Source organism: Botryllus schlosseri, chromosome 9 (genome assembly GCF_051294905.1).
Source record: "Botryllus schlosseri isolate E-star chromosome 9, Bs_hap1, whole genome shotgun sequence".
Lineage (NCBI taxonomy): Eukaryota > Metazoa > Chordata > Ascidiacea > Stolidobranchia > Styelidae > Botryllus > Botryllus schlosseri.
This window is the reverse complement of record NC_137244.1, coordinates 4,040,712-4,053,245: the sequence shown is the minus strand read 5'-3', so window position 1 is coordinate 4,053,245 and position 12,534 is coordinate 4,040,712. Positions and strand designations below refer to the sequence as shown.

The 12,534-nt window shown below is 40.1% G+C and overlaps 1 protein-coding gene and 2 long non-coding RNA genes across 4 annotated transcripts in view; 1 reads left to right on the top strand and 2 right to left on the bottom strand.

Moving 5' to 3' along the window:
- The window catches only part of LOC145445856 (ribonuclease inhibitor-like), a 335,808-nt gene that overhangs the window by 227,550 nt on the left and 95,724 nt on the right, over positions 1–12,534 (bottom strand). The window lies entirely within an intron of this gene.
- Positions 3,619–7,986, top strand: LOC145446728 (uncharacterized). Its single transcript, XR_013917335.1, has 2 exons — positions 3,619–7,478; positions 7,887–7,986. It is a non-coding gene; the product is annotated as an uncharacterized LOC145446728 (long non-coding RNA).
- On the bottom strand, positions 7,932–12,438 carry LOC145446729 (uncharacterized). Of its 2 annotated transcripts, none has more exons than XR_013917336.1 (3): positions 11,910–12,438; positions 11,598–11,772; positions 7,932–8,209 (listed from the first exon to the last, which is right to left on the bottom strand). It is a non-coding gene; the product is annotated as an uncharacterized LOC145446729 (long non-coding RNA). The 2 variants fall into 2 exon arrangements; XR_013917337.1 differs by having other exon boundaries at positions 11,920–12,438.

Genomic DNA, 12,534 nt, shown 5'->3' with positions numbered 1-12,534 from the left:
TTGGGTGCCGAGCAAGGAAGGCCTGCTGACACCTGCCAAAATCGCGCCGAGCGAGGAAGTCCCGCTGACGCAAATGGAGTTCACACTAATCAAGGAGGCTCCAATGATGTAGGCAATATGAGCGTCGAGTTGGCAAGGGCCGCTGACGCAAACGTTGGGTCGGTTAACACCGCTGGCGTTACAGGAAATCAAAGAGACTCTTTGGGTGCCGAGCAAGGAAGTCCTGCTGACACCAGTCTAATTCGTGCCGAGCGAGGAAGTCCCGCTGACGCGAATGGGGGTCAAACGAATCAAGCAGACCCCGAGGATGTAGGCAAAGCTGTTTGTCCAGACGACGGTAATGCATCAGTGCGGAATGATCCCATGACAGCCGCCGTCATGCCTACTTCACTCAACAATAGTTCCAACGCAGCTACTACTCATTTTCTGGATATGAGTCCAGAGGAGACTAAAGAGGAGTCTGGAGATTTTAGGATGCAAGTCTCTCCAGAACAAGGGCCCCCGTCGGATCAAAGTTCCGGCGGCGTGACGTTAGGCGTGGGCACGCGCCGAGATCAGAGGTTAACGCGAATAGGTAGGGAAGTCCCGCTGACGAAAAAAAACCTCGCCCTCTCCCCACCAACTACAAAACCCCGATTATCGCATAAGCTAAACAGAAGGATGAACGGTCTGGTAACCACGTCCGTTCTACAGGAGGGAACCAGTGCTGAGGTAAATACTGACCTTGAAGTCCTGCGCCCACAATCAATTGAGCTAGCAAAATTGCCATATAAGCCCCTTGATTTGACTACGCCAGAAAATACCATTATCGCCGACAACGTATGGTCAGAGGTCTATAAACCTTTTGCGATTGAGATGGAAGATCTACGATGTCATCTTAGCGCGCCCCAATCTATGAAGTACAAGTACAACAGCGAACTAAAAGACCCATCAACTAAGCCATTTGTCTCTGGCCCCTCTAATCTGAAAGGGGAAAGCCATACCAAGTATTTACAAGAATCTGTAACCATGTGGTCAGCAAATATGGAGTCATGCGCGGTGAAACCAATAACGGAGAAGTACCAGCAGCACATAAAGGAACATGACCAGGCTGATGGGAAAAATACAATACATATGGAGGCCTACATTTCTCTCAGCACGATGGAAGTGATTTATCTCAGCACGATGCAAGTATTCACGTCAGATGGATTGTCCCGTTCCTATTGGATAGAAATGGCGGCAGGAGATGACGATCACCATGCTGCTAATCCAAAAAGGGAAGAAGTATCCCATATTTTGAGTGGATCTCAAAAAGAAAGGGTGCAACAAACATTGATGTACCATTACCGGCATGCAGAGTGCCAAGACTCGACAAATGGATACCACCCATTGGAAAACATCCATCCGATCGTACAAGGCAAACTAAAATTAAATTTTGAAATTGTCGAAATAAAAGACGTCATGATAAGTTGGGATAGGGCTGTAGTCACGAACTACGGTTTGACCGCGGCACACGGACATACGAAAGGATCGATTCCCCCCTACAGGGAGTACGGAGGTGAAGGTATGTTATGTCACATGACGTCTGAATTGAACGCAAAAGTTCTCATGAACGAGGGGATCAAAAGGATGAACAAAAAGTTTGTTCATCCTAGCAAGTCAAATACGACAAAGACGCTAGGCCGGAAGATTGTTATCAGCATGAATACGGCGGACCTGAAGACTGAAATTGCTACATTCTCCATATCCCGATGTCGTGCTGTGTACAAGACCAATACCGGTGAAATTAGTGCAATTTGGAGATTGAAAATATCGCGGGATGATCGCTTCTGTGTTCACAAAATAGTTGTGTTGAACTTTCAGGGATTGGACTGCACGAGGTATTCAGTTGGACAAAACCTAAAACGGGTCACTAGAAATATGCTGAATAAGCAGGCGAGCACTTAATACGAGAGAATAATTGATTAAAAAAAATGGGACTCATGTTAGTGCTTCACATGAAAGAAATCGATTATTTCATGGGGAATCATGAAATGGGACGTGTTGCACCTGTGCCGGGAAACCAGGCGAATACTATATGTGTTCCGAAGTATTTTTGTTATTTTATTGCGATAAGTCATTCTGCAGCGCAAAAAGGCGTCTTAGGATATAGATGAAACCAACACCACTCATCAAGACCACCGAAAACAGTACATTTCAACATTTAGTAGCATTAAATTTCTAGTGATGTACAAGAAGTGATGATTTCCGAGTGAGTTAAAAAGTAAGTATTAAAGCTATAGTTTACCTAAAAACCGAAACCTCTGAAATAGAAGCAGATGCAGTGTAAATAGCTAATCACTTGATTAAGTCTAGTGCAAGCAGATAAAACCTATATTTGAGTACTACAAAATGCACGAATACTTCGCTATCGACTCCATCCACGTAAAAAGTGGCTACGGTTTAAAACTACTTTTACCGATACTCGACGGTTCAGCTTTAGATAAAATTCGGAAACCGAGTAATTTCATAAACACAAGCTAATTAAATGAGTTTACTCGAATGTAGTATGCCGCGTTGATAAGATTAATTATAATATACTTATCATGTTACAGTGATTTTTCTAGCGTAGAAAATCTTTAAAATGTAGTAAGCAGGCCAATATGAAGATATTCGCTGAGCTGAATAAACATTAAAAATACTCTAGACTACTTTATCGGTACTTGACAGTTTCAGTTTTAGATAAAAAATTTCCCTTTCACCTATAATTACAACTCTTCGCTATCTAAACATGTTCAGAATATATTATTTGAGATGATATCAACCCGCAAAGTACTCAAGTAGCTTTTCGTAGGATATAGATGAAACTGACACCACTCAACAAGACCACTTACCCACTGAAAAAAAGTACATTTCAACATTTTAGTAGCAGTAAATTCCTACTAAAGTACAAGAAGTGATGATTTCCGAGTGAGTTAAAAAGTAAGTATTGAAGCTATAGTTTGCTCGAAAACCGAAAAACTCTGAAATAGAAGTAGATGCAGTGTAAATAGTTAATCGCTTCATTTAGTATAGCGCAAGCAGGCCTAACCTATACTTGAGTACCCCAAAATGTACTAGTACATCGCTATGTAGTCCCTCCACGTAAAAAGTGACTAGGGTTTAGACTACTTTTTCCATACTTGACAGTTTCAGGTTTAGATAAAATTTGGTGAGACTTTAAATTTTAAAGTAGTTTGAGCTTACGTTTATATCACCTTGACAAGTAACATTATCAGACACGAAAATGATATTATCACCTAATGCAGAAGTTAACACACGTCAGTGTGCTTAGGAAGTCATGAAAAATTGCTTACTAAGAGAAGTATATTCTTGTATACACAACAGTGGAGAGAATCTTTAAAATGTAGTAGGCAGGCCGATGGGTATTCGTTGCAATGTATAAGCATAAAAAACATTCCCGCGCGTCTTAGTAGTAGGTGGTAGGGTAGGAAGTGTTAGGTTTAGGAGCGCGCGGGAATGTTTTTTATGCTTATACATTGCAACGAATACCCATCGGCCTGCCTACTACATTTTAAAGATTCTCTCCACTGTTGTGTATACAAGAATATACTTCTCTTAGTAAGCAATTTTTCATGACTTCCTAAGAACACTGACGTGTGTTAACTTCTGCATTAGGTGATAATATCATTTTCGTGTCTGATAATGTTACTTGTCAAGGTGATATAAACGTAAGCTCAAACTACTTTAAAATTTAAAGTCTCACCAAATTTTATCTAAACCTGAAACTGTCAAGTATGGAAAAAGTAGTCTAAACCCTAGTCACTTTTTACGTGGAGGGACTACATAGCGATGTACTAGTACATTTTGGGGTACTCAAGTATAGGTTAGGCCTGCTTGCGCTATACTAAATGAAGCGATTAACTATTTACACTGCATCTACTTCTATTTCAGAGTTTTTCGGTTTTCGAGCAAACTATAGCTTCAATACTTACTTTTTAACTCACTCGGAAATCATCACTTCTTGTACTTTAGTAGGAATTTACTGCTACTAAAATGTTGAAATGTACTTTTTTTCAGTGGGTAAGTGGTCTTGTTGAGTGGTGTCAGTTTCATCTATATCCTACGAAAAGCTACTTGAGTACTTTGCGGGTTGATATCATCTCAAATAATATATTCTGAACATGTTTAGATAGCGAAGAGTTGTAATTATAGGTGAAAGGGAAATTTTTTATCTAAAACTGAAACTGTCAAGTACCGATAAAGTAGTCTAGAGTATTTTTAATGTTTATTCAGCTCAGCGAATATCTTCATATTGGCCTGCTTACTACATTTTAAAGATTTTCTACGCTAGAAAAATCACTGTAACATGATAAGTATATTATAATTAATCTTATCAACGCGGCATACTACATTCGAGTAAATTCATTTAATTAGCTTGTGTTTATGAAATTACTCGGTTTCCGAATTTTATCTAAAGCTGAACCGTCGAGTATCGGTAAAAGTAGTTTTAAACCGTAGCCACTTTTTACGTGGATGGAGTCGATAGCGAAGTATTCGTGCATTTTGTAGTACTCAAATATAGGTTTTATCTGCTTGCACTAGACTTAATCAAGTGATTAGCTATTTACACTGCATCTGCTTCTATTTCAGAGGTTTCGGTTTTTAGGTAAACTATAGCTTTAATACTTACTTTTTAACTCACTCGGAAATCATCACTTCTTGTACATCACTAGAAATTTAATGCTACTAAATGTTGAAATGTACTGTTTTCGGTGGTCTTGATGAGTGGTGTTGGTTTCATCTATATCCTAAGACGCCTTTTTGCGCTGCAGAATGACTTATCGCAATAAAATAACAAAAATACTTCGATAATTTGCAAACTCTCACTGCGCAAAAACGTTAGTACTCTAGGTCTATTTCTGTTTAATACTGTAGCTATCATGAAGTTGATGTACTCCAATATCATAAGGACTTGAGAGTATTTGATACATGTAGGCAAAAAACCTACTTGGGTATTCTCAAGAAGTACGAGTAATTCTATACTTAACAACTCTGGAAGTTAGCGCAGTTTGTGGCATTTGTATGCAATCGAAATTTGGGTGCTTCTCACTTACCTTATGTTAATAGTTTTCCTTTTCTATCTACTTTACAAGATTCAGTCTAGAAGTTTAGTGAAAGTGTAAGAGTTTAGCAAAAGCAGTTTTTGATGATAGCACTTGCCAAGGTGATACAAACGTAACTTCAAACTACTTTAAAATATAAAGTCCTAAAAGTAGGTAGTTTCTCCTGAAAAACCGGTAAGTAGAAGTGTAAATCTACAAACATAACCACCTATATTACTTTTTAATCCCTAATTGTACTTGTATTCCAGCAAAATTACGAAGCGTTGAGTATCGAGCGACAGCCTCTATCATACTTGCGGAAAATAGGGATTTAGTACTTGAGTATCAAATTACAGTAAATTGAGTAAACTTGAGAGGTTAGTAGTGATTCTGCTGGAGTTTATATGAAGGGAAGTCCTGATAAAACCTTGATTATTTCAGAAAAGAATAGAGGGCTTCTTTTGATATTTTGATAGTCTCCGTCGTACTGTCGGATGTCATGAAATTGTATACATGCCATCTAGTACTACGTAAAATGTCAAGGCTGGTACTCAATGGTTCTGTTAGTAATTACATGTAATGTGTGGGAATCGAATTGGAGCGTGAAGTATGCTCCTATGGCATAGAGCCCCTCGAAATGAGTCCGCATACCTCGTAAAATTCCACTCCAAGCGCTGCATCTTAGCTCAAGCGAACAAATATTTCGTACTTTAGGAGTCAAATCATCTTTCTGATGATAAATTAACATAGGGAGAATTAATCAGAAAATTTTGTAGAGTAGCCTACCGTAGGCATCGATACATTAAGTGAAATGGGCTTCCTTATCTCAAATTGAAACGGGCAGAATAAATCGAAACAATTTGCATAAACTCGTAGGCTTCTAGACATAGCTCAGGCTGAGATCACAGCCTAATAACGAGGGCTTCGAGTGGGACGTTATAGGAAGCAAGACGAATCATTGTAAAAGTGTTGAAACCTAATTACATCTGTAATTCCGTCATTGAAGTTGACTACGCATACGTACGTGCTACGCTCCCGCAACCAGATTCACGTGGAAGTTGGTATAGAACTGCGTTAGTTTTAAAGGTGTTCCATCATGAAATGTGTGAAGAAATTTGATATGTTCCATTGTCATAATGTACTACACCCGTGAACCTATTTTCAAGTTGCGCATTCAATGTTTAGCATGATAATTCCGTTATTAAAATTGACTATGCATAGGTACGTGCTACGCTCCCGCAAAAGTCGGTATAGAACTGCGTTAGTTTTGAAGTTGTTCAATCATGAAATGCGTAACAAAATTTTACAAGGTGCCTTTTCATAATGTCTTACAACTGCGTACCGAGTTTCAAGTTGGGGAGTCGATTATTAACATGGTAATCCCGTTATTAAAGTTGACTATGTATAGGTACGTGCTACGCTACGGAAAAACAGATTTGGCCAAAAGTCGGTATAGAACTGCGTTGGTTTTAAAGGTGTTACATCATGAAATGTCTGACGAAATTTGGTATGGTGTATTTTCACAATGTCATACAACTGCGTGACAAGTTTCAGGGTGGGGATTTGATTATTAGCATGGTACTTCCGTTATTAAAGCCTAATATGTATAGGTACGTGCTACGCTACCGAACAACAAATTTACGCAAAAGTCTACAAAGAACTGCGTTCGTTTTGAAGGTGTTACATCCTGAAATGTGTGATGGAATTCGGTATGGCGCATTGTTATAATATCCTACAACTGTGTACCAACGTTCAAGGTGAGAATTTAATGTTTAGCATGCTAATTCTTTTATTAAAATTGACTATGTATAGGTCTATGCTATGTTCACGCAAAACAGATATGCGTAAAAGTCGGTATTCCACCGCGTTAATTTTAAAGGTGTTCCATGATTAGATGTGTGATGAAATTTAGCCTGGTGCATTGCCATAATGTCCTACAACTACGTATCAAGTTTCGAGTTAGGATTCAATGTTAAGCATGGTAATTTCTCTAGTAAAGTTGACTATGGCCCTTTTCATACCGGGGTTCCGGGAATAACATTTCTCGAAAATGTTTACCGGAACCCCTCTATGTGAACATAACACTGGTGATTCGGGGCGGTATGAACGCGCTTATTTTCGGAGATTTTTACGGGACCGACTGAGTATGAACACGAATGGCGCAGCTGGGTTCCCGAAACGCTGTCAATCAAACTTTTAGTTACCGTAACGCGCTGTTCATTCAGGCTGCTTGTATTTCGAGGTCAGATACCTGCGGCATTTTGATCTTCTTGGTAATGCATTATTCTTGGATTTATATTCTGTATGCTCACAATACGCAGTCACTGACTACTAGTCAGCTTCTTTTTTCTGTGGTTTTGTAAACAGAGCACGGCTAAAAAGATAGAACACCATCTCCAAATGATGCAGCATTGGGTGAGTTGCCTGAAAACGTTAGCACTTCAACACTAATTTGGCAGGTGATCTTAACCCTTACCAAATTTGCCACATCAAAGGCAAGTTTCCAACCACGGATATGCTGTGTGTAGGTTAGTCACCGTCATATACGCCTACTGAAAAGGGGATTTAGTGACATCTGCTTTGATAGTGGCAGCACAGCAGAGAATGATGTCCTTAGCTCTGACTCACTAACCAAAAATTCAAATTGTACCAACGGGCTGGTAAGCCATCGTACATCATCCAAGCCATAATTTGGTTTTCACCTATGCCTTCATTTTCTTGTTACAACCAAGTCATTCCTTTGTTATACAAGGTTAGGACAACCAAGTCATTCCTTTGTTATACAAGGTTAGGCAAGTGTAACTTAATTTGATCTTTTCGCAGGTCTAGATGGAGGATACTGATGAAAAAGGTGAAAAGGCGGAACTGTGCAAGTGTGCATTAAGTTATAGTTTCTCTCATGAATAAAATGAAACAGCACAAACACATCTGGTTAAGCAAGAGCATTGTTTATTGAGAAAGTCACACAGGGCATTTCCGACGTCTGGGCCAGCGATACTTGGATCACCACCAGGTCTTGTCTTCATTGCGTATCACATCCTCTGTATCATTCTGGCCTTAGCGGATTGCAGTTTATGAGAAAAGCTGAACACCGCGCCTTCAGTCGACCATAATCTTCCAACCTTCATGTGTGCTTTGCCAAGTTTCTGAAAAAGCAATTGTGAATTTTAAGGGCAGCAGAAAGGAAATTTATATTACATATTTGAAATTAGCTTTAGCTTATGCTCTGTGTTTCAGGGAAAAGGCTCCATGAGCCGGGGCTGAAAGGGATAGGCTGCGTCATCACTTATGTAGGCTAGTACGGAACCCTCTGGCTCCCAATCATGAAGTCATCCTGAAAAAACTTGAATGCAGCAAATGCATGTTTGGTACAAATGTTGCTGTGGTAATTTTTTATCCACCCACAACACTCAGACTTGTACAAAGTACTGGAATTTCAAAATGCGCAACTTCAACTAGAACTACTCAATTTTTTAAACTAGCAACTAGAACAGCGGTGGCCAACCTTTTCAGCCAAATCACCACATTCGATTGACGAACTATTCTGCCGGCCACTAGCCGCGCGAAGCACAAAAATTTTTTGAAGTTGATAAATTAATAATATTGTCACTTGACTATATTGCAAGCCTGCTGTATATCGCTGGGCTCAGTTTGCAAGGACTGAACTATTCGGCACCTGGACATATCGATATCGAAAGCTTCGTCCAACATGAGGCAATCATTTTGTGCCTAGGTTTCATAGTCGACGGTCTTTCTGCGAGCGCAAACGGGAGGTCGCGAATATATATATAGTTAGACTCAATCTGGTAGATTAGGCGTTCTTTCATTTTCACAAAGGGGTAAAAATATTAAAAGCAAGAAATCGAGTGACAAGATGTTGAGCTAAGTGTGTAGAAAATTGATTAATCTTTTGATTAATCTATCGCAAAGTATTCTGCTTCATTGTAGTGTATGAAGATCTACCAAAATGTGACTGGCTCATAGACCTACCAATGCGTCGGAACTGATATTTCAGTCATCACATCTCAAGTGCTGCGGCCAGACTAATCAAATTTTTGATTGGCCTTGCAAGTTCACAATCCGTGCAATCCATTTTTGATAATACTACTAATTTCGGAAATTAACTCGCGGGCCACGGGTTGGCCGGCCCTGAACTTTTCAAAATCTGCTATTAGAACTTTAACTACTCACTTTCAAATATCCGCAACTAGAACCAGAACTATTCACTTTTTCGAATCCACAACTAGAACTACATAGTTTTAGTAACTAAAAGTATCTAAATAAGTAGGTTGATGTACATGTCTGACTACACTACAAAAATTATACAAATTTGGTCTCATTTTCAGCAATTTCAGTCAAGTGAGCAGGGTTGTAACCAAGTCACAAGTCGATCCCACTTCAATAGTTTTGACTAGATTCAAGTCGAGTCATTTTCAATTATTCACCGAGTCAAATCCGAGTTCAACTCATCGAGCAGAGCGTCGAGTTCGAGTCATGGTTTTATGACTCGATTCCAAGACATTGTGTTGATTGCTCAGTTTCCAGTTTAAGTCTATTTTCCATCAATTTGGGTCTTACTTTTGAGACAGAAAGTAGCCTACTTGGCAAGAACAATTGGTCTTTCAGACTTCTTTTTCTGACATAATGATTCAAGACCAAATTTGTCTGACCTTTTTGCAGTGGTATGCTACGCAAAAACTGGCTGACATTCCGCCATGACAAATATAGAAATATTACTATGCACTAGGGCTGGGCAAAATTGAGTACCTGAGTGATTCGATTCTGAATCAATTATTACACTTCGAGTCGGTTATCATCATGATGACATCACAACACAATGTACCATGCCAAAATTCAAATGTGTAGGCTACCTTTTATGCCACCATAAAGAACATAACGCCTATTGTCCGTCACATTAAAGATACTTTAATGTTTTTTCGACCATACCGTTTTCATTGCACTTCTTGACATGACAGTGTTATATGGGATGGTCATGACTTCGGAAATGTGTTATTTCCAGCAACGTTTGTAGCTTTGTACTATATCTCGTATGTTGCGACACGGCCAATCAAGGTTTCAAGGCTTACTCAGTGGAAAAGTTTATCAAAACTACGGTATAATTCTCGTTAGTAAATCAACTTTCAGTATAATTTCAGTAGCCTACTCGAAAAGTAGTATTTTACTACTCGCCTCGAATCAATAAAGTTAATACTCGATTCAGATTCGAGTACTCGAATCATTGTGGCTAGGATTGCCAGTGAACTCGGCCCATGACGAACTCGGCCTATTGAACTCGGCCCATGACGAACTCGGCCTATGACCAACTCGGCCCATGACGAACTCGGCCTATGACCAACTCGGCCCGTGGGGAATTTCTTATTATTAATGATTATAGACGTCGTAAATTGTATTATTTGTCGAAGAAAATGGTTAATGTGGGAGTGATGAACATGTCGTACGAATGCTGGGGGGGGCAGTATTGCAGTTCTCGGAATTGGAAATTTTACTTGCCGCCGTCTCAACACGTGGGGATTGCCAGTGAACTCGGCCCATGACGAACTCGGCCCATGACCAACTCGGCCTATGACCAACTCGGCCCATGAGGAACTCGGCCTATTACGAACTCGGCCCATGACGAACGCGGCGTATGACGAACTCGGCCCGTGGGGAATTACTTATTATTAATGATTATAGACGTCGTAAATTGTATTATTTGTCGGAGAAAATGGTTAATTTGGGAGTGATGGACATGTCCTAACTCTAACCCTAACCTAACCCTAATCATAACCCTAATCCTAACCCTAATCATAACCTTAAGCTAACCCTAACCTAATCCTAACCTAACCCTAATCATAACCTTAACCTAATCCTAACCTAACCCTAACCTAATCCTAACCTAACCCTAATCCTAACCTAACCCTAATCCTAACGTAACCCTAACCTAATCCTAACCCTAATCCTAACCCTAATCATAACCCTAAGCTAACCCTAACCTAACCCTAATCATAACCCTAAGCTAATCCTAACCCTAACCTAACTCTAATCATAACCCTAACCTCCTAATCACTTGATAATATTATAATTATGTAATATAATTCACATTAATAGTTGAGTTGGTGCGAGGTTTTTTTCAGTCTAGGGCCTATTTCTTGACGATACTGCCCCCAGTGGTAATAACATTCATACGACATGTACATCACCACCAATTCACCATTGTCTGCACACAATTAATACAATTCACGACATTTATAATAATTTTTATTAACAAATTCACCATGGGCCGAGTTGGTCATAGGCCGAGTTCGTCATAGGCCGAGTTCGTCCAGTTGTTCATAGGCCGAGTTCGTCATGGGCCGAGTTGGTCATAGGCCGAGTTGGTCATAGGCCGAGTTCGTCATGGGCCGAGTTCAATAGGCCGAGTTCGTCATGGGCCGAGTTCACTGGCAACCGTGGCTAGCCCTACTATAGGCACCAGCAATTTTTATTAAAATCAACTTGTGACAGTTGCCTTCTTAAAATACATCTGATGTTTACCTGGATCTATAAACGATTGGCTTCATTGGCTAGCGTCCAAAGAGCGACAGCTACTCAGCAAGCAAGAGAAATTGAGTTCGTGTAATTTGCTTGCTGCTTTTCGTTATGGTCTCGAAGCTCGTCGCAGAGTATACCAAATGTTTCTCTCACGAATTTCTCGATTTCCCTGGTTTCTCTGTACAGTGTACATAAGATTAGATTTACCCAAACCATTATACAGCAATCACAAAGATAAACTTGGTTTCTCTGTACAGTGTACATAAGATTAGATTTACCCAAACCATTATACAGCAATCACAAAGATAACCTGACTTTGTCGTACCTCGTACGCAGATGTGATCGCCTCGGTGGTTCTTTTCATTCCAGGACTCTATCCTCTTTGCTGGCTTTCAGTTTCTGCTCTCAGCTTCGGTTGATAATATACAAGCCAGGAACATGCTCGGGCTCTATTGCTGATACAGATATTGAGTATAGAGCCCCATACACTTCGAGAAGGCATAGCCGCAACATCCCATAGCTAAAAGTTGGAGCCAACTTCTCCGCATCTCACGTATATGCCTCTCCCACATTGTTTTCCACAAGCATATTACAACTGGAACACCCCACAGACATGGTTTCGTAACTATCAACACTTACGGAGAATCGCGTTCATACTGGCCATAATTTCCCGCGAATTTACCGAAAAAACGTCCTGTATGAACATAAGTTCGCGGTAACTCTAAATAGGTATGAACGCGCCCTTTTCCCGGAACTGTTTCGGTAATTTTTTCTCTATGTGAACATCGCCTGTTTCGGAACTTGTTCCCGAAAGAGTTTCGTAAATCCGGTATGAAAAGGGCCTATGTATGGGTACGTGCTATACGCTCCCGCAAAACAGATGTACGCAAAAAGTCGATGTAGAGCCGCGTTAGTTTTAAAGTTGTTCCATCATGAAATG